Source organism: Eptesicus fuscus, chromosome 2, assembly GCF_027574615.1.
Source record: "Eptesicus fuscus isolate TK198812 chromosome 2, DD_ASM_mEF_20220401, whole genome shotgun sequence".
Classification (NCBI taxonomy): Eukaryota; Metazoa; Chordata; class Mammalia; order Chiroptera; family Vespertilionidae; genus Eptesicus; species Eptesicus fuscus.
The window spans coordinates 48,641,944-48,669,413 of NC_072474.1; the positions used below are offsets into that span (position 1 = coordinate 48,641,944).

The 27,470-nt window shown below is 37.9% G+C and overlaps 1 pseudogene; it reads right to left on the bottom strand.

Annotated features, from left to right (window-relative positions):
- Positions 1-9,316: 9,316 nt before the first annotated feature.
- Positions 9,317-9,833, bottom strand: LOC103299808 (calmodulin-1-like; annotated as a pseudogene).
- Positions 9,834-27,470: the final 17,637 nt, after the last annotated feature.

Genomic DNA, 27,470 nt, shown 5'->3' on the forward strand with positions numbered 1-27,470 from the left:
AGAGTAGGAATTGCCAAAGAGGAATATATACTGTCAGCTGTGAAAAGTCAGTAGAGGGTTCAGACAAGTGACTAAATGAATAATCTATTGACTGAAATACTCAAAGGATACAACAGCTTGGGATGATTTTGCCTAGGGTCAAATAATCTAGTACTGTAATTCATACTGATAATGATCCTTCTTTTTGATAAAAAAAAAATTTGATTATTTTCAATGTACTAGTACTAGTTGAGAAGTCAGGGACTTACATAGGACCTTTCAATTAGTTTTCCATTCAAAATCACTAAAACTAAATAAATACAAAGGTGAGCAAAACATTGACTCTGAAAAACTGTCAACTCAACTATTCAGAATGATCCATTCTCTAAGGATTTTTCATTCTTCTTCATCTTGGTCTTGAGAAACAAACCAAAAAATCATTTTGACCTATAGGTGGCAATATTGGTATTGTTCAAGTCAAGCACAAAAAGATGGGGGAATAAGGAAGCATAATTTAATGACTCAACAAAGAAAATCACTGAATCTGAAACCCATCCTTGATGAACACAACTTTAAAAGAGGTGTAAATTTATCAAACCTCTTGGAATTCAGTAGGGGCATTGGAAATGCCCCTAATGAATTATAGATTTGAATTTGGGGGGAAAATCTTCTTAATGATGTGTACTGAATAATGAATCCCACTGTTACTGAACTTTAAATTATTTTGTTAACTCAGTAAACTATGAATAAATTCAAATCAGTTTTTCACAACTATACGCCTAGTTTTTATTTAAGAATATGAAGGTAAAGTCCAATTTATATTGTCCAATATACACAATTAGTAATTGTGTCAGCAACTCTGGGGAGAGACCCAGGACCACCCAAGCTATTAGTCCCCAGAATACTCAGTGAATTTCTGATGTCCATTGGAAAAAAAAAATGTTCATGTGCATGCTGGCTATGCAGTGAAAAGATCCATCAGCCCTTTAGAACAAATGTGTTTTAACTATTTGTAAGTCCCGGTAGTATTTCTTGAAGTTTGTAAACCTATGCACCAATTAGTTTACCGTAAAAATCTCATAGCTTCTCTCCTTCTCCTTCCTAGATTCTGATAATCCCCTATAGATTTCTGTTGAGAACCATTTGTGTTTCCCAAATGCTACCTCCAGTTTACTTTCCTATAATTTGTATATAAGTATTTTCCTTTATAAAATTATAATATTTAGTAGGCAGCTATTTTCTTTTCTTCAGAAACTCAGATGTGTTCCATCTCTCCAAGCCATGAGAAAAATCAGTTTAAGTTGATGAATAATATACTGCATAGAAAACAGAGTTGTGTGTGTGCACATGTGTACAGGCCATGTGCATATGCTTCTGTGCATGCACCTGTGTGAGTATGCGTGTTTGTGTGTGTGTGAGAGAGAGAGAGAGAGTAGAGAGAGATACAATAATGCAATGGTTTGGCATGAGAGAAACATTGATTGACAAATTTTGGAAATCTTTAAGTAATAAAAATCAGCAGTATTCCATAAGTCTCACTTTCCAGGTCTAAGATATCCATTATAGTAATCCTTTGTGGCTATTTATATTTAAATTTAAATTAGGCAAAATTAAAAATTCTCATTTTTAACTACAGGAGCCACATTTCCAGGGTTGATTATCTATATATAGGCATCTATTTGGATGGTGCAGGTAGAGAATACTTTCATCACACAGAAAGTTCCATTGGACAGCACTGCTCTATACTGTAAGTTCTTTGGTTATTTTTTAAAATATATTTTTATTGATTTCAGAGAGGAAGGGAGAGGGAGAGAGAGATGGAAACATCAGTGATGAGAGAGAATCATGGATCGGCTGCCTCCTGCAAACCCCACACTGGGGATTGAGCCTGCAACCCGGGAATGTGCCCTAACTGGGAATAGAACCGTGACCTGGTTCATAGGTTGACACTCAACCACTGAGGTACGCCGGCCAGACATACTAGTATACTGTAAGTTCTTCAGGTATGACTATCTTATCTTTGTATTTCCCTCAGTAGCTAATAAAACCTGTATGTAGGAAGGATTCAGGAAACATTTGATTAAAAATATAAAATGTAAAACCTTCAGGGGTTGATTTGGTTATTTGGTTTCTTATTACAGAAAATATTTAATATTATATATGTATATATGTAATGGACAGATATATACAATCTGTCTGCAGTGCTGCTTCTAGTCTTGTCTCTGGCTTCCTTGCCCCATTCTTTACAAAGTCACTGTGGCAAAATCCTTTGTCCAAAACTCTATGCTGCAAAGGGTCAACTTAGTCCCAGCAATGGCTTTCTAAGTGCCCTCCAGAGATTGACCTGTCCATCGTTTCATGCTGTACTCTTTAATTAACATTAATTAATCCACTCCTTTTGGGGTTTTCAATTTTCCTAGATGAGACACTGTAAATTAGAACATGTAACCTATTCAGATTATAACTTAAAGGGCTTTCTGCTGATAGTTAATTAGCTTGATTCAGGAAGGATAAACCAGAAGAATGAATTTTTAATGTTAATTTAAAGGACATTAGTTGCTATGAGCAGAATGATTAAAATGCTACTTTTTGAAGCAGAAAAATTAGAATGCAGCAGCAGTGGTAAACATAGAGGATCGGTGGATTTTGTATCTGTGCCAAGATTGTGAGGCGCTTTGTCATCTGCCTGCATAAAAGCTTGATGAGTTCTGTAGTTATTTTGGTCTGACCAGCACACCTAGTGAGCAGATCATGCATGTTCTTATTGTTTAACATGGTTCTATGCATTTCTTCCAGGAATGCAATATTACAGAGTAACAGGATAACATGAGATTGAATTACCTGGCTGATGCACTCATGACAAGCAACAGGGGGTTGATACCCGATTGTCCCTGTTTAACAATCACTTATGTTGAACTTGTTAGGTGCCAAATTCTGTCCTAAGCATTTGACCAATATTAGCTCAATTAGTCTTCATAACAGATCTATGAGTTTTGTTCCATGATTGCCCCCATTTTTCAGACACAAAATTGAGGCACAGAGAACTTAGGTAAGGTCACACAGTGGTAGGTGGTAGATCCCAGAATTGAACACGGGCAGGAACTTAATCTGACTGCAGAAGCTGCGCTCTTAAATAGAAAATAATTCCAAAGCAGGTTATTTGCAGTGAAATGTGGGCTCATTGTTAGCATTAAGTGTACTGTTACCACCATCCAAAGATTATCATCAAAGATGATGAGACACTCTAGAACACAGACCTAATGGAATGTAAGACGATAAGGACCACTTACTCTGTATTTTAAAATTCTCAAGAGGATCAGCAAGATGTCTCCGATACCGCCAACTAATTAGCAGAAAAACAAGGGCATAAAGCTTGAAACCAAATTGTTCCTTTTTCATTTAATCATTCAAACGCTTTTTTAAAACGTGCAAAGAGCTAGGTATTAGTCCGAGTGCTGGTCATACATGGATGAAAAAAGAGCTTCAAGTGAATTAGGGAAAAGGGAAGGACGCAAAGGCAGTTTTGCCACAGTGTGGAAATCTCAAAGAAAGAACACCGTTTCCAGGACTAAAAGGGGAGAGTAGAGAGCCCTAACCCGGCTCATGCAGTAAGGAGTACAGGGCAGGGAAGCTTTCAGGGGAGCTGAGATGTGAAATGGGGACCAGTGAGATCTCGGCACTGTTGGCGTTTTGGACTGAGGAATACTGTGTTGAAGGACTGGTGTGTGCACTGTGAGATGTTTAGCAGCATCACCGGCCTCTGTGCACTGCACGCTGGTTAGTACCTTTCTCCAGGTTATGACAATTGAAAATATCTTGCGGCATTTCCAGATGTCCCCTCAGGGACAAAACTGGCCCACGTGGAGACCTACTGAGCTAGATACTGAGGTGGAAAGTGGGTGGGGAGAGAACTGTCAGGGAGAGGCCACACTGGGAACAAGGGTATGAAAGTCCAAGAGCAGGACTTGTGAGGTGCAATGTGGCAGCAAGTGTGTTTGATGATGATGGAGGAGGGAAAAAATGTGTGGATACCTGGAGAGAGCTGTGACACGCACACGTGGGCAGGAGACATAACTGAAGGATACTCTGAATCATACGGTTGAGCCCTGCTGCCTCGGCTGACAGCGGGGAACCGATGTCAGCATACACACCAATTAGGCGGGTTGTAAATAGACTGTGGTGACTCATCCTGAGCAAAGGAGTTGCATTCTCCTGGAAGGCAAGCTGGAGGCTTCCTAACAATCAGACAGCTAGTTATAAGGAGAGCCCCACATGGTCCAGTCCAGGGAGAGGACTGCGGAGTTCGCCTCAGTCTTTAAGCCTTGCCTGTGGAGAGCGCTAGACTATGTGATGGGCTATCCTCAAATTCGACAGCATCATGGTCTTCAGCAAGGCTTCACGGTAACTGTTGATGCATGAGCTGCCCTATTTAAATAGATTTTCCAAGACAGTTGATAAAAATCCTATTTAGTGCTTCAGTCCACCCCTTTTAATCATTCATTTTTATAATATTACCTTGCATTACATTCTTTTTTAAAATATATCTTTATTGATTTAAGAGAGGAAGAGAGAGAGAGAAGGAGAGAGATAGAAACATCGATGATGAGAGAATCATTGATTGGCTGCCTCCTGCATACCCTCTACTAGGGATCAAGCTTGCAACCTGGGCATGTGCCCTTGACCAGAATCAAACCTGGGACCCTTCAGTTCACAGGCTGACGCTCTATCCACTGAGCAAAACCAGCTAGGGCTTGCATTACATTATTAGAATAAATGAAAGTTAATTAGATTTTTCTGGATGACTTTGGGGGTCACTATGGTCATTAGGGTGGTGTCTGTAAAGAATGGAGTGACATATTCCTGATGCTTTGGCAGTTTAAATGGCCCAACTACTGCAATTGTGATTTTTTTAAAACTTTCATTATAGCTAGATTTTCACAATATTCTCATTTTATCTTTTCCCATCGTTCATTAATGCTTTTGGCAATCTTTTTTTTTTTTTTCCTGAGAAACATGAAAATTAAGTTTACTAGATTTATATGTAAAAACAGCTAATGAGTCCTGATAATAACCACAAACATTTATGTAGTATTTAACATACACCAGGCAGTGTTCCAAGTTTTAAAACTTTTCTATGTGAAGTGTTTGGGTCTTTGTGCACAGAGTTTTTGCAACTATGCTAGAGGTCTTTTCCTTTTCCTTTGAAGTTCATGTCTATGTTCTGGACATCCAAGTTGCTAGAAGTTTGGCATTCAGCTAAATGGGATTCTATCTCCATGTGATATAACCCTTTTCAGTAATTGCTAAACTGAGAAGCAGATTATACTTTTAGCAATCTAGAACTCTTTCAACAAAGCAGCAAGAAGCAAAGGGAGATTTAAAAAAAGAAGAAGAAGAAAATGCATTAGGGCTAGATCTTGTGCATGCATTCCATTCAAGACTCACATCTTTCTGACCTCTTTAAAACAGGAAGCCACTTAGGGTCCCTTATCAAGCAGCTCAAGCATGCATGCTCACAAACACAGCCTCTGAGGCCAGACAGGTCAAAAAATTCAGGAATTTGAAAAGAAGGCCACGTGCTCCAGGATGGCTGTGTTCAAAAGGCCTGGAAAGAAATGTTGGGAGGATTGCCCTTTCTTCCCATGACACATCACAAACTCGGGTAGGAAATCAAGAAAGGAAACTGGGCAACCATGGTGATTAGTCAGAAGGAAGGAGACAGCAAACATTCTGAAGCCAGCAGCTGCAAAACAATGGGATCCTTGAGAGGCTATTTTTGTTTGATTTCAACAATTAATTGAACCTGGTGGAACTGACAGTGTACTCTGCCTCCTCTCACTCTTCTCTTACTAAAAGTGGAAAATTTCCATGCCAAAAAGTAGTTATCATTTTCCTGGTTAAGGATGATTAAAATGCCACCATGCTCTTCCATCTTCATGTTTATCTCCAAATGAACTTATTATGAATATAAACATATTCAAATATGCAAAAATGACAAGTATCTGTTATTGTGTTTCCACTAGTACTGATTTGCTATTTAAAAGGCTGGGATTTGGAACTCTCGCTTTGGACTTGTAATGTCTTGGGGACCTCCCTTGGCAGTAGGTATGGAAAGGAATAGCTGAAGGCCTTCAGTAGCAGATGGCTTTTGTAGTGACTCTCCGGTTGCTGTTTTGTTTTGTTTTGTTCTTAAATTCCAGATAGCACCATAGCAAAAATAAAAGTCTACCTAAGAAAGATTTGATTGCTCCCAACATTTTTTCCAGTGCTTTCTAAACTGCCCCAAAGTGGAGGCAGATGGAATCATTATAATATCAAATCAGAAAATAAAACTTTGTACAGAATTGTGAAACTTAGGGGAAAACTGTTGCCAACTTGCTGGCCTTGGGCAAAATGTTTCTGGATTTGGCAGTATCTTCCCAACTGCCAGTGGTTCTTTGTAGCAGACCTGACTTAAGGCGATTGAATACAAGTTCATAAGCTTAGAACACCCCCATTGAGCTGAAAGTCTGAATGCTCCAAGGCACAGAAAGCATAGAGGGGTACCAGAAACGATTTCAATAGGCAGGAACTTCTAATTCAATTAGTGCCATGAACAAGATGGCACATTCTCTTAAAGGTGCTATCTTGCAGTACCAGAAACATGGAAACATCTGGAAAAGTGTTATGCCCCTGGGCAGGAACCATGCCATGTCACAGGGAGAAATATATGAACAAGCAAGAGTGATTGTGAGTACAGAGTAAGTTCCATGAGTTGAAGAAGTTTTGGAAAAGGGAGGGTAAACAGGATGTGGACATGAGCACAGAGAGCTTTGGTAAACAGCTTCTAGTTGTTGTGCCTCCTTCGACTCATCTCCATTTCTTAGCTTCTCTACCAACTCTGAAATAGGAATGAATTGTTCTGGTCCCTTTCTTCCAACCTACCAGTGTAGGCACGCAGATCATGACATTTCTACTGGACATTTGCTGCTTTCGTCACCCAGCACTTACCAGGTGTAGCAGTTAATAATGTGGATTTTGTAATCAAAGAAAACAAGATAATTTCAAGAGAAACATCAAAAGTGTTTTATTCAAAGTAATGTCCATCGCTAGCTACACATTTCCCCCATCTTTCAGGTAATTTGTGGATACTGTCCCAATAGAACTTTTCTTGTTTTGAGGCAAACCATTCAGAGACCCAATTTTCCACTTCCCGAAGTATACGATAACTTTCAGCAGCACTTTTCTTCAAAATAATGAATTAAAACTTCTTGCATGTACTCTCTTTTTGGCAGGAAATTCGACATGTTTAAGCATAAAAAACATCTATGATGTTAACACCTTCAGCAAATTCGACATATAACATTTTGTAGCTTGTTGTCAATACAACAAAATAGCATACATATCAAATCACATTTATATGAACATATGTGTAAGTCCATCTATTAAAAAAAAATCTGCATTATTAACTGGTACACCAAGTATTCTACCTTCTCCTGGTTAATTTTCGTCTTACAATCTGGTGTTGTAACATGTGATCTACACAGTTTTTGGAGTTTTACTTTTGAGCAGAACATCAAAAATCCTTCAAAAAGTTAGAATTCATTCACCTCAATGGTAGTGTCTGAAAGGCTGTTTATCAGTTCCCGCTACCTAGACTTCTCCCAGAGCTCATTTTTGTCCTTTCAAAGCCAAGGTTCTTTATTTTCCTTATTATTCTGGGAGCTATTTCAATATATTCCCTTTCTATTGTCAATTTCTGTTGCTGTGATCACTTAGAAGATTGCATTATCTTTCTAGACAGCCATTTATGCAGCCAAAGTGTATTTTACTTGAAATATTCTGACCTCAGAGAGAGAAAAATGAAGAGAGAGAGAGAGAGAGAGAGAGAGAGAGAGAGAGAGAAGGGAAGAGTAGGGAGGGAGTTAGGGAGGGAGAGAGGAAGAAGGAGAGGGAAAGAAATAAAGATAAGAGATGGAGTAAAAGAAAGTATAGGGGAAGAAATAAGATTAGAAAACCAGTTATTCTAGACCAACAGACTTAAATGAGATTCCATAAATGAAATATTGTGCCATTTCTGAAATGTAAACTGTCCCGTTATATTGTTTGTTCTGTTGAGTGCTTATCCACAGATGAAGCCCTACATAAACATCTTCAAGGCCTTTCTTCATCTCACAAAAGCAACAGCGTTTAACTGGATAGGCAATCAGAGGCATGCTTAAGATTTTTGAGATTTGCCAGTTTTAAATGGTATAATTTAATTTTTAGCTATTCTAAGTAAAGCAATGGTGGACTTAGTGTACTTGCACATTTCTTCCCCCTTTAGCATTATTTTTAATATTATTTATACTTTTCAAACTCCATTATATATATTTTTTTCATTTTATCACTTTTAGTTGTTCGCTCTTATCTTAGATGTGTCTTAAATATATTGACTATCAAAGACATTTAATCTTACCACCCATTCTTTCTCTGCTATTTTTCTAGAATATTTTAGTTAGCTAAATTTTATTTTTTAATAGAATTCTTGAAAAAGGCTTGTAGGACTAAAATTACTTGAGTTTTTTTGGAGAGGAGAAGAGTAAAAATTTTTTATTGGCCAACAAATATACAACTTGGAATGGATTTGAGGCAAATTGTGCCATAAGCAGATTTTCTGTAAATGCCTAAACAAAGTTTAAAAAGTAAGTAACAATAAAAGAAAATTTTCTGGTACAGGACCAGCAGTACAAAAAAATAGTGCATGAAGCGCCGAAACTGGTTTGGCTCAGTGGATAGAGCGTCGGCCTGCGGACTCAAGGGTCCCGGGTTCGATTCCGGTCAAGGGCATGTACCTTGGTTGCGGGCACATCCCTAGTGGGGGTTGTGCAGGAGGCAGCTGATCGATGTTTCTCTCTCATTGATGTTTCTGACTCTATATCCTTCTCTCTTCCTCTCTGTAAAAAAATCAATAAAATATATTAAAAAAAATAGTGTATGAGTACCTGGATAATACACCCATTTTGCAATAGTGCAACTATGAAGTACATATTGTTGACTGTCCACAGTCCACAGAGAGTTACTTCTTCACCCTTCAACAACAACATGCTGACAGTTCCTGAAGAAAACTACTTAAGAAATGGCATAACCCAAATGTTCCAATGTTCCCTCATTTAACCAACTCCATCAAAGTTTAGATGTGCAGAAGGGCTTCGATATATGCAGAGTAAGCCACATGCAACATGTTACTTGATCAATTTTCTAAAATAAGGTTTTGGGACAATGACAATAAGATAAGGGAAGAAAATATGGAGGAATGAAGTCCTAAATACTATACATGCATATTTTTTGACAGTAGGAGAAACCTTTTACAGATAAGTTACAAAGAAAAGGCAAATAAACAATTTTGTACAAGAAACTGAACACATTCTGTACAATGTCTTCACTTGGCTTCACAATGTCATCATTTGTACAAACTCTTCATTGTTTACTTGATCACCATCAATACCTGCTTCCCTGGTCATGTCATCAACATCTTCATCTGTTAATTTCTCCCCAAGGTGTGTCATCACATGGCGAAGCTCTGCTGCACTAGTATAGCCATCGCCAATCTCATCAAACACATAGAATGCTTCTCTAATTCATCTTCACTGTCTGTGTCCTTCATTTTTCTTGCCATCATTGTCAGAAATTCTGGAAAGTCGATTGTGCCAAGTGGATTGTGCATCCACTTCTTTCACCATGTCCTGTAACTCTACTTCTATGAGATTCTGTTCAAGAGACCTCATTACAGTTTCTGATTCCCTTGTTGTTATAGTTCCATCATCATCCTTGTCAAATAGTGAAAAAGCTTCTTTGAATTCTGCAATCTGCTCTTCAATCAGTTGGTCAGCCATGATGCAAGTGGTACTGCCTTTTGGCACGTGACCACACAACCACTGAGCTCACAAGCTCACTCCACTCAGATTCTGTTCCTTGAGTACTTAAAGATATATCTTAAAAAATAATAGTTGTCTATAGCCTTTATACTTGAAGGATGGCCTAGCTAGGTATAAAAGCTTACTCACACTTTCTTTTGTTGAGTCATTGCATTTTTTTCCTTGGAAATTTTTTTTTCACCATCTTTTCATAGGTAATTTTGCAGGGGAAGTTTGATGTTACCTTGATTTTCTTTCACCTAAAATGATTTTAATATCTCTTTCTGCTGCCCCCAAATTCTTTATCTTTAAAATTAAACAATTGTTTTCAGGTTCTGTCTCAATAGTGACCATTCTGTGTCACAGTGTACCCTCTCTGTGGGTTATAGTTCTTCAAGAGCTAGAGTCAAGTCTTCTTTTATTTAAGAAAGTTTTCTGGAAATGTATTTTAAATACTGGTTCTCTTCTATTATTCTGATGTGTTGTTGTTTTTTTTGTTCCAATGATGTGAGTATTAGATATATTTTGCTTGTCTTTTGTGTATTACCTGCAACATGTTTCTATCTTTATTTCTGTTTATTTTATTTTCTCATGTACATCTCTTCTTGTGTTTTCTATGGTGTCACTATCTTTTGTGATACTGTAATCTAGTTTTATTCCTAAATAAATCTGTTTTCTTACATGTTCTTCTTGAATTCTATTAGATTCCATTTTATTGCCATATGTCTAAAAAAGTAGCTTCTCTCATCAAGTCATATCTCCTTGAGTCCTTATATTTCCTTCACAGTTGTAATTGTTTCTTTAATCATGGTGAAAGGTGGTATTGTTATCTTTTTGAGGCAACATTTTTCTGGAGAAGTTTTTTTCCCCTCAAAATAAATGATTTTTGTTGCTATTCCCTATTTTTATGGTGTCTTTGAAAGGATGATGAGTTTCCTGGGGATGCCATAAAAAAAAGTACCACAAAGTGGATGGTTTGAAACAACAGAACTGTATTATCTCATAGTTCTGGAGGCTAAAAGTCTAGAATCAAAATGTCAGCATGACCATGTCCCCTATGAAACATGTGGAAGAGAATCCTTAGCTTCTGGTGTTTGGCAGCAATCTTTAACATTCCCTGACTTGTGGCTGTTGCACTGCAATCTCCATCATTGTCACTATTCTCCCCTGTGTCTCTTCTTTTCTTATATAAAGTAAGGATGCACCCTACTCCAGTATGACCTCATCTTAACGAATTACATCTGCAATGACCCTATTTCCAAATAAGGTCATGCTCTGAGAGTCTGAGGATTAGGATTTCAACATATCATTCTTTTGCGGGGGGGCGAAGGGGGCGGGGGGGGGGGCGGCAATTCAATAGCAGGACACTGTTTTTTGTTGTTGCTGTTTTTGACACTCAGGTTTGAATATGTTAAATTTTCCAAACAAGATAACAGCAGGAGACTGTAAGGGATGGTGAGAATTTTCCAGGAGAGTGGGGCAGAAGAGATGGATTGATTGATTACAATATAACTCCTCTGTGCAGCCAGCCATGCCCCCTCCACTTCTCAGACCTAGCCCCAGACCACTCTTCTTTTACTAAACACTGCTGCCAAGAGCCCAAGCCTCATCTTTCAAAGTGTCATGCTCTCTTCTGAAAGATGGTGCTTTCTTAAATCTGTCACTGCCAGGATCTCTGGGGACTTTCAGTACCTTATGTCACAGAAGCCACAGTGATTGTACCCCATTGGAAATCAGCACTTTCTACTTAAGAAGGGGCTTTCCTGTCTAGGATTTAGTATTTGTTGGTCATTGTTGAAATCTGTCCCCTCTAGCCCACCTCTATCCTCTCTGCTTTTCCCTATCAAGCTGCTATAACTTTCCAGGCAGATTTTATAAGACTTACTTGCTTTTGCCCACACAAAGAATTTGGGGTTTTAAAGTGTTCTCCATCTCCTAGTTTCACTGAAGATATAGCTTGTAGGCTTTTCCTGCCTACCCTTCTTGTGGTTCTATTGGTTTTCCTAGAGGAGAAGAAAGTAGACTTGAGACAAGGTTGCTATCAAGTTCCTGCCGGAACAGGAAGCTCTTGAACTCCTTTCTACCAGGAGTAAGGTGAACTATAACATGCATTCTTCCCCACCCTCCTCCTGCTCTTCCTCGGAAGCCTTCTTCTTCTACTTTTCTTTTCTTTTTGAAAGAGACAGATCAGCATTGTCCCACAAATACTTCTGAGATAATGGAGATGCTCTTTATGTGTGTTGTTGAATATGGAAGTCATGGGCCACACCTTGCTAGTGAGCACTTAAAATGTGACCAGTATACCTGAGAAATTGAATTAATATTTTTATTTAAATTAAAATAACCACATATGGCTAGTGAACAATGCAAGTTTTAGACATAGGCAGGGCAAGGTAGAAGCTAGGAGAGAAGGAAGGAAAAAGGAAAAGACACTATGATGCATGGAGTGATGGAATGAAAGAGAAAGAAAGATATTTACTTGGAATTTTATTGGGTTTTTCTATCTAGTACATGATATAAAATCCCCTCCCCCCCCCCTCCCGCCCTCTCTCTTTCTAACCTGAGTGTAAATTCTATGTTTCTTACTAATACCATTTGGAAAATATTTTCTTTGGAGAACACAGAGAAAAACTGAGTTATGCTCCAAAGTTGCTATGAGGTTGTGCTTTTGGGCCTGGTCATGTTTGGGCTATAATTTTGCCTTGTTGTTGTTATTAAAATCTCCCTAATATTTCCTTGGGAACAGGGTCCTTTCAAGTGGGAAGGCATAGGTTGACCACTGAATTTAAATTTTCAGAGTTTGTGTAAGGGCTTGAACCAATAAAATATATGTCTCTGCAGAAAGGGCTTAAGGTACTTGCACTACTAAACACAAGAATTACATTACATGGGAGATATAGAGATCAGTATAGAGCAGTTCCCTCCTAAAACATGAAAATTTTCAGAAAATAAATTTTTCTGGGTTACATGCACAGATAGCTGTTTCCATCACTGTTATTTGAGTATTTTGGATACAGAACTAATATGTAGAACTCTATAGTTATTATACTTACTACATGATGATCTTTTTTTCCCCTTTTGGTCATGAATAACTTGGAAAACATCTTATGTCAGTGAGTGGTGACTTCATCAGAAAATAAAAATTTTAAAAACAAATAGTCTAAAACATTGTATTACAGATGGAAATGGCACCCAAATTAAATACCTACCAAATACAATGTGTTACAACCACTGACTCATGTACAACATGATTCATTTCATCAAATCTTGAAAACTCATGCTAGCCATATGGTTTCTTGCTTATTTTTGTGCATGCAGGTCTTCTTTGCCAAGGTACAGTATGAACTTGTAGTCACTTATTGCTCAGAACAATGACCCCAATGTAGACTCTCTTATGCATGGAGAGTTCTGATAACATTGATTGGCATTATGTGTTTTTGAATTGTACTAGAAAATTCACTGTAAATCCATCTGGGCTAGGAATTTTTTTGTGTGAAAGTATTTGATAACAGAATGACCTTTCTAATAAATATGGGTTATTCACTTTTTAAAATTTCATCTTGGATAAGTCTTGGTAAGTTATGTTCCTCAAGAAAATTGTCTTTCATTTAAGTTATAATGTTGTTCACATATTTTGTTTTTATCTTTCTAAAGTATGTATAATAAAATAGATGTTACTTTATTCATAATAATGACAATTTAATCGCTGTATTTATTAATATTTTTATTGCTTGGGTTTTATTGATTTTATTAATCTTTTCAAGGAACAAAATATCAGTTTTGTCAATTTTTTAATTTTGTTTTCTATTTCCCTGAGTTCTGATATTATCTTTATTTTTTCTTCTTTCAACTTTTATGGCTTTAATTTATTCTTTTATTTTTAACTTCTTAAGAAAATATTGGCTATATAACTGGTTATAAATTTCCCTCTGTGCTCTTTAGCTGAATCACATGAATTATAATACATTGAATTTCTGAATATTCTACATTCTTTTGTGATTTCTTCTTTGGCCCACTAGTTATTTAGAAATGTATTATTTTTTCTTCACACATGTGGGACTTTATCCAAATTTTTTCAAAATGTACATATTATTTAACATTTCACATTTTGACCTTTATTAAAGACTTGGATTAGATGCAGCATAGAAGTTATGTTTGTGAATGTGCTCTTTGCACAACACAATTTAAATAACTGTTGTGTACATTTGTAGTATATAAGGTTTCATAGATATCAGTTTGGTTAAACTGGTTGATAGTATTTCTCTAATCTTTTTCGGATCTCTGAACTATTTTTTTTATATAGTTGTTCTAGCAATTACTGTTTTATCAGCCAATCCTTGTTTCTAACAGTTACTGAGAGAGTGTTAAAATCTGCAATATTAAAGATAGATTTACTTTCCCTATAGATTTTTCAGTTTCTTATTTAAATTTTGAAGCTTTATATTTAAGCTCATACACATTTTGCCTGTTTAACACTTTTATCATTACAAGGTGTCCCACACCATATCTGTTGCTCTTCTTTACCTCTTATTGATCCATGTTTCTATCTGGTGTCATTTCTCTTTATTATGAAGTTATTTACTTAGCAATAAATTCTCTCAGTTTTGTTTATCTGAGTGAGACCTACCTTTATTTTGACATCATTTCCACAGGACATTTTTGCTGAATATAGAATTCTAGATTGGTAGTTATTTTTTCTTTTCTCTTAGCCCCTTAAATATATTCTTCCAGTGTTGTATGACCTTTATGTTTTCTGATAACTCAACCATTATTTTTGTTGTCCCCCCTCCTTAAATATAGTCATTTTTCTGGCTACTTTCAGTATTTTTTTGTGTTGGTTTCAAATTTTCAACAAATCTATGATGTGGCTTGTATTAGTCAGGGTTCTTCAGAGAAACAGAACCAGTAGGAAATATTGCATATATGAATGGGGATTTATTATGAGGATTTGATCATGTGATTATGGAAGTTGAGAAGTCCCATGATCTGCTGTCTGCAAGTTGTAGACTCAGAAAAGCCAGTGCTATAAAGCCAGTCTGATTCTGAAGGCCTGAAATCAAGGGAATGGGTGGTGTAAGTCCCAGCCCTGGGACAGGAAAAAACTGATGTTTCAGCTCAAGCTGCTCAAGTAGGCAGTCAGGAGGAAAAAGAGGCGAATTCTCCTTTTCTCTGCTTTTTTGTTCTATTCAGGCCCTCAAGGGATTGGATGAGCCTCACACAATTGGGAAGGTAATTTATTTTATTGAATCCACCAATTCACATGCACCCTCAGAGACACCCCTCAAAATAATGTTTAATCTGGGCATCTTGTGGTTCACAGTCATTTGACTCATAAAATTAACCATCCTATAACTAATTGTTCTTTTCTTTGTTTTTAATTTGCTTGTGATTTACTGAAATCTTTGAAGCTAAAAGTTGATATTTATAATCAGATTTGGGAAATTTTTTATAATAATTTATTCAAGTATTTTTTGTCCATTTATCATGAACAATTATTTATATAAACAAGCTGATATCAGCTTGTTTTGTCCCACAGTAACTGAGCTTTTGTTCTTAAGTTTTGATCTTTATTATTCAGATTGGGTAATTCTTTTGTTATGTCTTCAAATTCACTGACATTTTCATTTCAGATATAGTACTTTTTAGTTCTAGTATTTCCATTTGACTCATTTTTAGATTTTTTACTTATATATTCAGATTTTCTATCTGTTCATTCATTTTGAGTAATAATTTTAAGTCAGTTTTGAACAAATTTATAATAGCTATTTTAAACTCTTCACCTACATATTCTAACATGTCAGAGTCAGTTTTTACTGATGACATTTTTCTTTTTTAAAAAATATATTTTATTGATTTTTTTACAGAGAGAAAGGGAGAGGGATAGAGAGTTAGAAACATCGATGAGAAAGAAACATCAGCCAGCTGCCTCCTGCACACTCCCTACTGGGTATGTGCCCGCAACCATGGTACATGCCCTTGACCGGAATCGAACCTGGGACCCTTCAGTCCGAAGGCCGATGCTCTATCCATTGAGCCAAACTAGTTAGGGCATGATGAATTTTTTCTTGATGATGGGCCACATTTTTCTTCGTAACTAGTAATTTTTAATTATATGCTGTGTTATAAATACTTTGTATTCTGATATCTTCCTGAATAATGGTGATTTTTATTTTAGCAAGCAGTTAACTTTGGCTGCAAACAAACTCTGAATTCTGCAAATCCTACTATAAATAGGCTGAAATTTTGGCTCACTTCCCTCAGTCTTCTAGTTATAGTCCTTCAGTCAGGCTCTTTGATGTCTCCCTGGACCATTTGCAGTTCAAGCCTCAGCCAGGGACAGGGGCAGAATTTACACAATATTATGAGCTCTTCTTCATTTCTCCCCTTACATTCTAGCCACTCTGGCAGTTCCAAATTCTGTCCTCTGACTCATCAAGCCAGAAAGACAAAGTTTCTCTGAGTTTCAGCCATCCCACACAATATGGATTGGGGTGTGCCCACAGGAGAAAAGCTGCACAAATGCAAACTCACATAGTATGGTTCCCTTATTTCAAAAATGGACTATCCTTGGGATTTTTATCACTTTGACCACTCTCCAATGCTTTCAAATATTGGAAGTGGAACTATTAATAGCTTTAAATCTTTCCTCTGAAACAGTGTTTAAAAGAGCTCAGAATTATTTGTTAATGGGTCAAAATTCCTTTTGGAACAAACCATGTTTAACCAACATTTAAAAGAAAAATTCTTGTTTTGTCACATTTTCATAGCAAGGTCCTATGTGAGAGAGGAAAACCATTCTCTCTGTTTGTCCCTGATTACAGATAGAATTTTCATGGCTCTAATTCTGTGGGTTCTAACCAACAGATACTTGAAGGTAACATTTAGAGAGTCTGCCATGTGCTTAAAACTGTACTAATTACTTAAGGCAGATTATTTCACTTAATCCTTGCAAACCATCAGTAGGATAGGTTCTAACATTACCTTTAGTAAGGTATATTGATGAGGAAATTGAGGTTAGATAACTAGCTATGACACTACTGGTAAGTGGTCGATTTGGCATTGAAGACGAAGAACTTTGTCTTTAAAATTAACTCACAACCTCTTTGGCTTACTGTCTTGCTGCTAATAGTGAGAGGAACTCTGGAAATTCCCTTCCAGGGGAAGCTGGCAGTGTGAGGTCCTTTCTTGGAATGGTATGGTCAGGTAGGTTCCAAATTTTGTGTGCCCTCTTTGTACCAGACACCTTAATCTTCTTATGCATGTTATCTCATTTAATCTTCATAATAGCCCTGTGAGGCTGATATCATCATAACATTTTACAGATAAGAAAACTGGGGCCATCGGGTCCGGGGGAGGCCGCATGCCCCTGGGTCCGGGGGAGGCCGCGTGCCCCTGGGTCCGGGTGAAGCCGGATCCGGGGTCCGGGTGAGGCCACGCGACCCTGGGTCTGGGAGAGGCCACGCGCCCCTGGGTCCGGGTGAAGCTGGGTCCCGGGCCCGGGTGAGGCCACGCGCCCCTGAGTCCGGGTGAAGCTGGATCCCGGGTCCGTGTGAGGCCGTGTGCCCCTGGATCTGGGTGAGGCTGGGTCCCGGGTCTGGGTGAGGCCACGCACCCCTGAGTCCGGGTGAAGCCGTGCCCCTGGGTCTGGCCGAGACCAAACCAGAGGGAGTCGGACCTGCATTACCACCATTTGTCCACCATCCAGAGCTGAAAAGTCAGTGCCGACATGTACACATAAGGAACTGGTGGACATTGAAATTGGGTCTCAAAAGAACTGTTGGTCCAGAAAGAAACTCACTACAGACTGATTCATTTGCCTGTCAGCATAACTATTATTGCTCGTCTCACATTCAGTTCTTATAAGTATATTTCTAGTGACACATGATCTCGCTCATCTAGGGGCAATGATGAACAACATAGACTGATGAACAAGAACAGAACCAGAAACAAGGAGCCATCGATCGGACTATCGGGCCTCAGAGGGAGGGTAGGGGAGGGTGGGAGTAGTGGGGAGAGATCAACCAAAGGACTTGTGTGCATGCATAGGAGCCTAACCAATGGTTAAGGACAACAGGGGGTTGGGGGCATCCGTGGGGAAGGGTGTGGGATGGGAATGGGGGGATGAGGACAAATATGTGACACCTTAATCAATAAAGAAATTAAAGAAAAAAAAAAAAGAAAACAGGGGCCCTGAGGGGTTCTATAACAAACCCCAAATCAGACCTTACAGGGGCAGAACTTGGAACACAAATATCCCAGGTCCTTAATCCTTTTATGCTGCCTTCTCCTCCTCAATGTTGCCTCTGCTGTCTCAGTCTCACCTCCACATCCCACCTGACTGCCTCATCCAGTCTAATTCAGAATGATAGAAATTATGACACAGGCAGGGAGATGAACTCCAAATTAAACAAAACAGAAAAATACCAAATCAAAATCCTATTCGTCATCTCTACTGTTATAAAATGGTGAAAGTGGCATGTGCTATATTATTTCAACATGCTCCTCTTCCTCCTTTTACTTACTGAGCACACATTTAAGCTGAAAAGATAATACTTGAGATATTTTCATATGCAGATGCCTTTTTTCCCCTGCATCACAACAGTGATTTGGTTTCTATGAAAACATGAGCTAAGTCACAGTGGCTTCCAAAAACATGAATTATTTAACATTTTACATTAGTTCATCTCATTTACTGAAGTGTCCCTGGGACATATTCATTTACACAGGAAGATGTCAGGGGAAACACTTAAAAAGCTATAATAATAACAATGGTCAAATAGAAGTCTGAAATCATTGTTAATCACCTTCCACTCTCAGATTAAAGCACATGGCATGTTTACAAAATTTTCATGAGACTTTGAAGTTGGCAGAGCTCATTGAAGATGTCCAAATTACTTATTTGCATCCTGCTCTGGATAAACTGACTAGATTCGATTACCTGGTACCTCACTCTGACTCACTATAATCCAGGTCCCTGGTTAATATAATCCTTCTGTTGTTTGATTATCTCATTTTTTTCAAGAGCAACGTTATGAAATCAAGCCTTGCAATGCATGAATTGACTTCCCTCATATGTGCAATAACATTGAGTTAGGGAAATTTACTTGAAGTAGATTGGAGTTAATTAGGAACTTCCCACTTGCCTCGCATTTATCTTTCCTTCTTGTTACCAGTTTGTGCTTTGACTGTGCAATGGGTTGTCATTTGCAGTTACATCGGGAGAGTTAATTTCCCGCCTGGGCCCTTTTCGTCACCACTTCAGAAACAGAGAATTGAAATTCTAGTCTGTTGGGTCTGTCGTGGGAAATGATTTCCAAACCATCTGCCATCTCAGAAAACAATCCTTCCTGACACCCGCTCGCCCCTCCCAGCCAAGTCCCGCCACTGATACTGCACTTGAAGTCAACGTGAATAACAACAACCTGCCATGGCTAACTGTCGAGCTTTCTGATGGAACAAAAAGAGCGACTCCAGATTGGACTCTCTGGCCAGATGTGATCTCCTGTGTTAATTCTTCCTTAGGATGGGAAATGCCCAGAGAAATTATTAATAATGCCTGTGTCATCCATCTAAGGTGGACTGACTGTTCAGGGGGAATTTCTATTTATCTCTTATCCTAGAGAATCTTGTCAGACCTTAATTAAGTCATCCATTAGCCTCTGCAAGTGGACTGACTATATATTTACATGAGAGAGTTAGCAGTTGCTAGTCAGGTTTTGTGATAAATAGAATATTTTGAAATAATGTTTGATCATCTTTTTCTAGGCTAAAGTACTACTAAGTGATTGCCAGTCACCAGATCCTTTTAAATCCATTTGAAGTATTCTCTCCAATGGGATCCCTCTCTTCATCCTTCAGACTCTCTTCCTTTTCCTTTTGACCTATTGCAACAGCATCTTTACTGCTCTCCTGCTCATTGGACTTGTTATGCCAGCCCGTGTTGTCTTTATTTTTAGGAGACAAACCTATGCTGCCACATCACCCTTAAAAATTTCTGTTGACTGTCTATTCCTAAATTATGGGACTCAAAAGCTTTATAATAGCATGAAATAACTTTATAATTTGAAGCCAAAAATGACTCTGCAGCTTACTTTAAAAAAATATGTTTTTTATTGAGTTTAGAGAGAGGTTGAGGGAGAGGGAGAGATAGAAACATCAATGAGAAACATCAACATCAATTGGCTGCCTCCTGCATGTTCCCCACTGGGAATTGAGCCCACAACCCAGGCATGTGCCCTGCCCTGGAATCGAACTGGTGACCTCCTGGTGCATAGGATGATGCTCAACCACTGAGCAACACCAGCCGGGCTGCAGCTTACCTTTTTATGTCCAACCACTGAGCTGTGCAATCATGCCAAATTCCTCCTAGCACTCCCTAGTTCTTCTTCTCTCTGTGCCTTCTACATACTTTCCTACTGCCAGCATGTTTATGGGTTTTCTCCACACGGCACAGTCTCATTCCTAGAACTGTTTACAGGTCTCTGTGAAATCTTTCTCACTACCTCAGCCAGAGTCAGAATTCATTTCTCTGAACACTCCTGGCACTTTTCTCTTAATTCTATAATAATACTTACCATGTTTTATTTTAATAATCTATTTACATGTTTTCTCTTAGAAGACTTCAAAATCTTCAAGGACAAGGACAGGGCGCAATAGGTCTTGATATAACTAAGATTTAACAAAATACCTACAATATATTAGGTGTCCAATAATTGTTACTTAAGGCAACGATTCAATGAGCATTCCAGGAGGGCAGGTATTTAATCCGAGTTTTCAACATTATGTCTCTATTCTCTTTAGGAGTGTCTGGAAATTAATGATATCTTTAAACATCTGTGATGGGATTAACAAACCCATTAATACATTTGCTCATTTTTTTTTTCTTAAAAGGCATTTAATGAATCATTTTCTGTATCCCTGACACAACGTTGTGATACATACTGCCAACACACTGGTTACCGTGAAGTATGTCAGGGAAATAAAAAACAGAAGAGCTAGAGAAGATAAAATGTGAGAGCTGAAATGGATCTTAAGGATTATGTAGATTAGTCATTTTCAAATTCTTTTCAGTTGATTGACCTGCTCTTCAAAAGAAATCTCATGCAAACACTTAATAAATAAGACAGATAAGAGAACAGTGGCTGGGTTTGAAGTAAAAGATGAAGAAGGAGATATGCTTCCCTGGTCTCCTTCTTAGAGACTCAGGAGCTTTTCCTGGGACAATCTTAGAGTTCCACATTACAGGGTTGGACTGATCTAAACCAACTCCTCTGTTTTGCTTATGAGGAAACTAATATCAAGAGAGTCAGAGTGACTTGGTGAAGTCACAGTGTTAGAAAGAGACCAACACATTTGTTTTGTTTTGTTTCTATTCATGTAAACCAAGTTTGGAGGATCAAAAGTAAATCTGACGTAAAAGACTGAGTAGTTGCAAACTACCCTGACAACCTAAAAGGACTCAGAGTATTTCTTTGCCAGTAAATAGAAAAGAAAAACAATCATCCTGAAGTCAACAAAACATGCTTGTGTAGGGAAGTTGAGTCTTAAGAGAATAGTAAAACTGATTAGGGGAAGAAAGGGTGGGAAAATTTTCTGGGGTAAGTATTAAAAAAATTGCCTTGGCCAGTGTGGTTCAGTTGGTTGGGTGTTGCATCATGCACCAAAATGTCACCAGTTTGATTCCAGGTTAGGGCACATGCCCGAGTTGTGGGTTCAGTCCCCAGTTGGAGGGTGGGGTGTGTGCAGGAGGCGATCAATGTTTAGCTTTCATGCTCTCCCTCCCTTTGTCTTCCTCAGAAAGTCATTAAAAATATTTTTAAAGAGTAAAAGGAGCTGAAGTATACTTATTCAGTAGTTTTTTTGGTGTATAAATGTATAATTAGTCCCAGAGTCAGCATTATACTTAATGGAGCAATTCCTGCTAAAGTTAGGAAAAATAAAAGGATATTAGCTATAACTTATTATTGTAATTAATGTAGCTGGTACTATTAACATTATACTGGAGTTATTAGTCAATGTAATTAGACAAGGAAAAGATATTAGAACTAAAGGAGGAGGTGAGATTAGTACTATACTAAGAAAAAATAACTAACTGTAAATGCAAGATAACCCAAAACAAGAGAATCCAATAGGGTAAATTAATATTAACAAATATATAGCTTTCATCCTATATAATAAAAGGCTAATATACAAATCCACCGAACGGCAGAATGACCAGTCGCTATGACATGTATTGACCACTAGGGGGCAGATGCTCAATGCAGGAGCTGACCCCTGGTGGTCAGTGCACTCCCACAGGGGGAGCACTGCTCAGCCAGAAGCCCTGCTCAGCCGGGCTCATGGCTGGCGAGCGCAGTGGCAGTGGAAGGAGCCTCTCCTGCCTCCGCAGCAGCGCTCAGCCAGCAGTCAGACATCCCCCGAGGGCTCCTGGACTGGAAGAGGACACAGGCTGGGCTGAGGGACCCCCTGAGTGCATGAAGTTCGTGCACTGGGCCTCTAGTATATATATAAAAGCCACCAAATACAAGATATAATGAATCAGGAAACTACATACATGACACCAACATAAAATGTTTAGTGACTAACTTAATAAGAAATATATAAAACCTATATGGGAAAATGTTGGACACATTTCTAAATTGTACAAGGACTGTATAAGACAAGCAAACACATATCCTGTTCTAGGTTAAGATTTAATATTTTAAAGACATCAGTTCTTCCTAAGTTAATTCATATATTTAATGCAATTACAATAAAAATTCCAACTTTTCTGAAGATATGAAAGATAATTTTAAATTTCAGATAAAAATAAAAATACTCAAAATAATTAAAATGCTTAATATACAGAATTACAAAGTAAAACAATATAGCTAGCCTATTCAGTGATATTCTTGATGGTATTGCCTTCCTTCTCAAGTATCATGTCTGTCTCTACACCTTCCCCAAATGGGTCCTTCCAAGGTAAATTTTCTGCTGAGTAAAGTAAGATTTTGGTCACTTGGTTATTTAACTGTTCTCCTCATTCACCAGAACCCCCCTGCTTTCCTGACCACTCCCTCCCCAGGCCTCAGACTCACTGATTGTTTTCCATCAGTCCCTCTACCTTCTGCACAAACTCACATTCACCAGAAAGTCATAACGTTTCAGAAAGAGATAACTTAAAACTTCACTGTAACATCAGTGTACATGAAGCAAAATCATAATCTTAAACCATATCTTTGCACACACACACACACACACACACACACACACACACACACACACACATGCAGGGTGTCCCCAAAACTGTATACACGCTTTAACAGCTGATAGCTCAATGGATGTTTCTTTCTTCACAGATTTAACCCATTGGAATTAATAATTATTCAAAGTGCATATACAATTTGGGGGGACACCCTATATGTACACACACACACACACACACACACACACACACACACACACACAGAGCTTCTCTATGGGTGCCTGGTTTAGAGCTTCTATTAAACTGAAGGTTTTATATATGCAATTTTCATCAAAGTATTTGAAAATGTAAAAACTATAGTAGTTAATTACTGACTATCCACAAAACTAAACCCTCAATGCTCAAAAAACCCTCATGGCTTCATTTATTTCACTCGAGAACTACCATCAGGGAAGCATATTATAAGCAGACTTAATGGCTAACTAGATCGAGCTGTAATAAAACCCCAATACTTAGGGCCCCTGTGAGCTTCTTCTAGAAGCCCCAGGACTTGCTCAAATGTCAGAGAGGCATGCTCAATTATTTTTCACCCACACTTTCTTTCACTATCCCAGAAAAGCATTTTTTTGCTGCCATAACAACAAAGATCCAAAGTGATTTTTGATCACAGATTTTATTTCATGTCGGCCACCAAGGGATTCTCACAAGTTGGTAACTTTGTTGTTTGATTTTAAGACCGATTATTCATTACAGCCTAGATGATATACATTTTAAGATGTGATTAAAAAGAAGATGTGGTACAACAAATTATCTTACTTATTAGTATTCTTGGTGGATGTGTCTTCATTAATTCATATGCTATTGGTGAAAGTAAGTTCTGAAACTCTCATGCCTTTTCACATTTTTAACATTTTAGAGGTATAAAAACTTCCAAAAATATATTTATGCTTTTTTTTTGTATCCATAAGGAGGAAACCAATGAACTGAAATCTTCTTGATGACTCAGGGCATCAGAATTAACACACATGGTTGTTTTGTGCCCAATCCCTTACAGGCAGGCTGTAGGCATAGACCTGTCCCTGGGCATCTTAGAATTTGCCCCTGCGTTAATGGATTCCAGGTTAGGGTGCTGGTAGGTCTCTTTCACTTTCTTTGTTTTCATCTGAAACTTATTTTTATGGCTGTTGCTAAACCAGCCTCTAGCCCTCTCCCCCTCCCCAAGCTTGCTAAATTACAATTGTATTTTACCATCTTTCTAATTCAGTCAACTTGGGAGGACTGAAGGTGGTTTAATTTCTATCTCTGGATACAAGTGTCTCTGAGTTTATTTACAAGATTTCGAGGGTTCCTCTGACATTTGAGCAAGTCCTGGGGCTTCTAGAAGAAGCTCACAGGGGCCCTAAGTATTGGGGTTTTATTACAGCTCGATCTAGTTAGCCATTAAGTCTGCTTATAATATGTTTCCCTGATGGTAGTTCTCGCGTGAAATAAATGAAGCCATGAGGGTTTTTTGAGCATTGAGGGTTTAGTTTTGTGGATAGTCAGTAATTAACTACTATAGTTTTTACATTTTCAAATACTTTGATGAAAATTGCATATATAAAACCTTCAGTTTAATAGAAGCTCTAAACCAGGCACCCATAGAGAAGCTCTGTGTGTGTGTGTGTGTGTGTGTGTGTGTGTGTGTGTGTGTACATATAGGGTGTCCCCCCAAATTGTATATGCACTTTGAATAATTATTAATTCCAATGGGTTAAATCTGTGAAGAAAGAAACATCCATTGAGCTATCAGCTGTTAAAGCGTGTATACAGTTTTGGGGACACCCTGTATATGTGTGTGAGTGTGTGTGCAAAGATATGGTTTAAGATTATGATTTTGCTTCATGTACACTGATGTTACAGTGAAATTTTAATTCAACTCCTATCAGCCAACACTAAGTTTCTCTTGTCAAGCTCAGTGGTAGAAACATAGGATTCAGAGGTTCTCAAGCAATATATCCTTTAATTAATAGAGGATATATATATATATATGTATGTATATGTATGTATGTGTGTGTATATATACATACATACATATATGTATATATATATACATATATGTATGTATATATATATGCAAATAAATTGATAAAATATGGGATAAAATATGGAACAATAAAAATGTAGTCAAAATGAGTAAGAGAGAGTTTCTTTGTTGAGATGATGGGGTGAGGGAGATGACAGGAGTGTGACTGGGAAGACTTAACAGAAGAAGGATGTCAAGGAAGAGTGAACAGGAACTTGCCAGGTGAACAAAAGTAGAAAACATTCTAGCCTGGGTGCCCCCAAACATAGACATCTGACAAACTATGGCACATTTGGGAAACTGCAAATTCCAGATTTGCTGAACAATAACTTGGGAAAGGAGGAACAGTGAGAAAACCAGAAGCAGTGCGCAGGGGCTGTATCATGGAAAAATTTGGATGACGTACTAAGAGGCAAGAGTGAAGAACTGAATATTTAAAACATTATTACTCTGCTTCTAAAGATACCTGCTCATCCTTTTTCCCATTATAAAGTATGACTAATAGTCTGCACTCTTGTTTTTTTAATCTTTGCTAATTTGATAAGTAAAACTGTTTTAATGTGGATTCTTCTAATTAGAAATGTTCTTGAAGTTCAAAAAAAGATTGTCAGTTAAGTGCATTTTCTACTTAGAAAATCATCTCCATATTGTTTACTCATTTCTATGTTGCCATTTAATGATTTTCTTATTTTTAGGGGTGCTTTACCTATCAACGATTTAACACTCTGAGTGTCTGAAAATATGTTCCTGATTTTTTATTTGACCTTTATTTTTATGTAGAAAATTTTAAAGATTTGTGTAGTTAAATCTATTGTTCTTTACTTATTTCTTGTTTAGAAAGCTTCACCTACTCCAAAACTTAATATTAATGTCAAATTTCTTGTTAATTTTAGGGCTTTAGGTAAAAAAGTAGCATGCTCAAACTTTCCAAAGATAACACTGGCAGGAATATGAATGATATGTTTTTAATACATACGTGCTCTTCAGCCTCCCCCCAACTTTCCACATTTTGTCCCCGTATATTCCTAAAGGCTAAGTGATTAACTCATCAATTCAAACTTCTTCCAAGTTTATTATTACCCCACAAGATCTCATCTCTTTGACTTGACCAGTTTTGCAACTATCGACTACTTCCCTTGTTGTGACTTGCTTTTCCTAATCCTCATAGGAGTCTCAGGTGGTTAGGGACCAATGTTCATTTTCTCACACATATACATGTATGTTGGCAAATGACTGAAATAGTTCTCGCTTTGAATAGGTAATAAAATACAGGTGCCTCCTGTTGTCAGTTATGTATTTAACAAGGCCTCAGGGGAAGGCCTACCAGATACAACATCTGTTATTTTAAGGCAGTTGGGTTTATTGCCTATGTTTCTGAAGACACATTCAGCCAGGCTGTTAGGAAACAAGTGTCTATTAATGCCTACAGGGTGCAATGTACTATGTGCTTGTCAGTTGCTTTTTGACCACAGTAAAGTTTCTAGAAATGGAGAAGCTCTTCAGCATTGACAAGGATTGACAGAAACAGCAAAAGTTAAAAATACACATCAGCAATATGGCCTGGTTAAAACTTGCAAGCCTGAAAACTAAATGGGTGGCAGGAGTACAGCAGGACAAAACTCCAGGACACAGAGTCTCTGTCTTTAATCATTGCTTCAGTTTATGCCAGAGCCAACCATCTCTGTTGGTTTATCATTAAACCTAATGGAAAAGAATTGGAGAGGGCTCACACAAAAAATAGCCAAATTATTTGAACTCACCTCTCTCTTTAACAAAGCAATCCATTTCTCCCTTGACCCATTTTTTTTTTCTCAAAAAGTTACCCTTTCTTTTGTCAGCTAGCAAGTCCTCTTTGCCATTCCCTCCTACCTCCAACCTGCCTCCAGTTGCCATATTCTTCCCTGGTATAATCTCCTGGAGGCATCTCTTCTCTCCTCCCCTGCTTCTCCCCTCTAGCCTTTTTCCCTCTGGTATCCAGAAATAGTAAATATTTTAAAAATATTTTTATTGATTTCAGAAGGAGAGAGAGATTGAAACATCAATGATGAGAATCATGGATCAGCTGCCTCCTGACCACCCCCTACCGGGGACTGAGCAGCCACCCAGGCATGTGTCCGGACTGGGAATTGAACCCTGACCTCCCCTTCATAGGTTGACGCTCAACCATTGAGCCACTCCAGCTGGACAATAGTAAATATTTTGCTTGTAAATGTGAATCTCCCATGTTGACACCATTTTTCATTGGCTGTCCTACTAAAGCTTTCTACAGATATATTTTTCAATAAGAATTAAAATAATCCTCCACAACCTTTCAAATCAGGTGTTATGGTTTCAGTGAAAACTGTGAGGTTTTAGGAAAGCCTTATAG